Source organism: Lampetra fluviatilis, chromosome 7 (assembly GCF_964198595.1).
Source record: "Lampetra fluviatilis chromosome 7, kcLamFluv1.1, whole genome shotgun sequence".
Taxonomy (NCBI): Eukaryota; Metazoa; Chordata; class Hyperoartia; order Petromyzontiformes; family Petromyzontidae; genus Lampetra; species Lampetra fluviatilis.
Genome location: NC_136281.1, coordinates 13,194,984 through 13,199,247, shown reverse-complemented (window position 1 = coordinate 13,199,247; position 4,264 = coordinate 13,194,984).

Here is a 4,264-nt window from a genome sequence, read left to right as displayed (position 1 = left end):
CAAAAGACAAATAGTTCACTGCTTTAGCCCACCGGTGTGTTGAAGCGTGAAAGCACAACATTTACAATTTGAGTACAACGTTTCGCTGGTAATTGCATCCAGCATCATCGGGCAATTCGCCGGTGGGCTAAAGCAGTGAACTATTTGTCTTTTGTCAACGTGACACTTTTTTACTGATTGGCCGTGTCGGGTGGTGGAGGGTTACGACACATTTATAAATAACGCGATCTAAACCCAAAAACGTTGATTATGAATAATATTGGTCGCGAAAGCCTACGTTAACTCAACTGTAGTGCTTTGAAGCATCATCATCATCATCATCAGCCATGTTTTATCCACTGCTGGCAGAAGGCCTCTCCCTCTACGCCGTCGCCATGACCCGCAGACCGGCAAAGTCACGGTCCATCTCGCTCCCTGGGCATGAGCTGAACTCGTCGTCTCCGCGGTGATCATCCTCCAAGGGCAAGATCCCTTCCTCCGGCTGTCAGTCAAGTCTCGTCCATCGCTTATCATCCATCCCCTCGAGCAAACATAAAAAGCCTCTTGAAAGACCCAACGCGGAATATCGCTGGTTTTGATCTAACACAAAGCTCATGTTCTTGGTTTTTTCGGTAAAGTCACGTGGAAGGGAAGTAATAAAATAATAAAAATAAAACGTAATAAAATCATTCTCACGACGATTCGGCTACAACGCGAGAATTATTGTATTATGTTTTATTTTTATTATTGTATTACTTCCCTTCTACGTGACTTTACCGAAAAAACCAAGAAGATGAATCCCTGCAGTCACAAAAGCTTTAAATCGAAACAAAGCTCATGGTCCACCCTAAATTGCATCTGCACAAACCGTGGCAGATTGCGGATACCCGACGCACAAATGAAAAATTAAAAACTCTCGCGTGTGCGACTGTGATCGTCCAGAACAACGACGTATAACGACACCGCGACCGATCCTCAAATACAAAGGAGACATCGCAGCGACGATGCCACTCCGCTGCTCCTGACGCGGTTGTCTGGCTTCATCACCTGAATGTGAAATTGCAGCTGTCGCTCTGCGTCTACATCAGCAGCCGTACAAAAGAAAGAAGAATAATTCTTAGGTTTTTTCGGTAAAGTCACGTAGGTAAAACATCAAAATTAATAAAAAAATAAAATAAAATAAAAATCACGACGTCTCGGAGGCAACACAAGTCTCCGTCATCAGGTGGGACCGTCACAGCCGGATTAGCTGCATCACTTGATGCATCACTTGATGCAGCTAATCCGGCTGTGACGGTCCCACCTGATGACGGAGACTTGTGTTGCCTCCGAAACGTCGTGATTTTTATTTTATTTTATTTGTTATTAATTTTGATGTTTTACCTACGTGACTTTACCGAAAAAACCTAAGAATATGAATCCTTGCAGTCACGAAAGCTTCAAATCTAGAAAGAAGAATAAGAAGACCCCCCTCTCTAGCGACGTGTCCTACCCGAGGCCACTTCCCGTTCCTACACAGACGTCGTTGATGTCTCTAAATTGTTGTGTCTCCTGGTCCGTGCGTTACTCCTCCTCTCTCTCTCTCGGCATCAAGGCTTGTGTTCACACGCGTTGCTCTCGATCCCTCGTGTGTGTCGGTGCCCGGCGTGCCCACCCGTTGATACAAAATAAAAAAACGCGTAATCCTCGAGCAGGCAATGCGCAAGGAGTGAATGTGCATTAACCTTGCAGCGCACTGGAATGTTCACGTTCATGAGCAAAATTCCGTTGTGCAAAAGCAATCCAACCCGCTGGCAACGCCTCTTTATTAAATCAGTTTTACTCACGATCTGCCGTCAATAATTGTCGTAGATATATGTACACACACCCTCACGCGTTTCCTCGCTCTGTCCCTCCCAGCGTTTCTTGCTTTTGCTCAGAAAACGTGTATGCGGCCCTAATCAACCCTAGCTATGAACCCTAATCACACGAACCAATCAAACTCTAGCACGACCCATGACCCTAATGCATTGTCCGACGTTTCGCTCCAGGAGCTTAGCGCTTTTTCGGCAACGTAAAGGTCGGACGTCATGCCGAACGACACGTGCTGGATGAAGCTAGTGCGGGACCTGTAGCATATGATGTTATAAAGGGGCCCTAAATAAAAAAAAACACACCTAAATATTAAAACACGTAACTTTTTAACTTGCATAGTAAAGTAATTGTATTTTTTCATTTGCTATACAGCCAGATAATACGACAAATCGCTAACCTTAAACACCCAGTCGTTCATAAAAGCTGAAGGCGGTATAGTACTATAGTAATAGAGCAAGTGCAGAATTACTGAACCGGAATTAATAGCTTGAAAGAATTTAGCACGGGGCCCTTGAAAGTGCGGGGCTCATAGCATTTGTAGCTACTTTTGCTACGAGGATAATCCGGCACTGCGAACAACACGTGGTACAACCTTAAGAGGAAATATATTACAGGCAACGTTTCGGGCAATGGCCCTTGATAGCAACGTAACATTGATCACACCTGCGGAAACGTGCGCGTTCGGTTTGAGATTCGCTCGTAAGAGACAACGGTAACAAAACTAGGTTTAAAGTTACTGTCGAGCGATAGGAGGTGTTCTGGGTGTGAGGTCCTCGTTTCAGCCACTCAACCATCAGCGATCGAAGCACCGAGTTGATTGTTTCTGCCCGGTCACCAATGGGTTCCATTGAAAACATACACAAAAAGCCGAGAAGAATTTTGTTTTTCTCTTTAAATTTGGCTAAATTCCAGCTCTGGGAATTAAAAATAGCGGTTTAGCGGCCACGTGATGACTATTCCTCTGTGGAAGGTTACATGGATAAGCGGAATACTCGAATGGATCTCGCAAGTAGTTTTAATTTCTGGAGCATTATAAGGCAGTTGGGGGTTGAGTGGTGGCACAGCAGTTGGCACACATCGCTATGGAGCCAACATCATTGGGATCTAAGTAAACCGGTCCCGTGCACCAAACTGTACTGACCAGCGTGGTGAAGTATTGCCAAACTACGCTGATCACTGAAAGTGAAAAATGGTTGTTACATTGGCTGATGGACGAACAATATTCAGTATGCATTATGTGAAGAGACTCATAATGCTGTTGACGAACCATATATAGCGTGACGCTGCACAATAGCACATAACGCGTTTGTTATTTATTTAGACGGACACTCGGCGCAGCGGAATCTAACAAGGTATTGTTCATTAGAGCGTGTTTACCCAGGAAAGCCTCACCGAGTCTCGTGCCTCTGTGTTTTTTCAAGATAATTCCTGCCAAGTTTTCGCGGTAGGGGGCGATAATTGCCATCTATAATCGCGGGCAATTTCAGACAGTTGGCAAAATTTGGACCTTGGTGTCGGCGCGCAACGGCCCGCTCTTGCGAACGACGCCACGGGATCTCTTTAGCGGCCACCGTGGACGTGTATATTTTTGTAGAGTCCAGACACCCGCAGTAATAACCAGGGCGGCCGCTGACATCGGAACCGCGAACCTCTGCAGGCGAGCGGCGAACGCGCAACAGCAGAGAAGTGCGGCGAGCGATCGGGAGAGGTGGCGTGAACTCGACACGCGTACAGATCTCTGATGATGACTACGACGACGACGATGATGACGATACTTTGCAATGAGAAATCACCGAGGTCAGCAACACGATGGATGCTGCAGGGGTGTAAATGGTTCGCAGCACGATGAACTTGCAATTCAGTCGGGGTCGCCGGTTCGATCTTCCGACGCAACAGTTGAAACAGTGGGTCAGGTGTTCTCACATCCACGCCGGCCGTTCGTCCACTCGGCAGTGGCGTGAGCAAGTCATTGCAGGCCTGCGCCTTTGCACTTGAAGCAACAATTGCACAACGTGAGACCGTGGGAAAAATGGATCGAGCGCAGCTTCACAAGGATCGCCAATCTGAGAAATCCTGATTCAAGTGGTGCCAATATGCCCCCCTTTCCCATATCTGTATTTTGCACATGCCCTTAATAATTTGGTTACGTTACGTCGTAAAACACCGCCGCTATTGATGATTTTGTGTTACGGCTAAAGGTCTGCGTTGTGCAGGGAGAGGAGGAATGCTTGGGGAAAGTTTCCAACTGACCTCCCCTCCCCCCAACCATCTCCCCCACCCCTCATAGCTCCCTTCCAAAAGCCCACCTCTCTCTCCACTGTGCAGCCAGCACCTCTCCCTCCCTCACTTGCCTCCCACCTCCCTCGCTCCAGACTCCAGGGGGTTTCAAGGGGGAGTCTGGGTGGCTCATGCCGTCCGCTACCAGCGGACA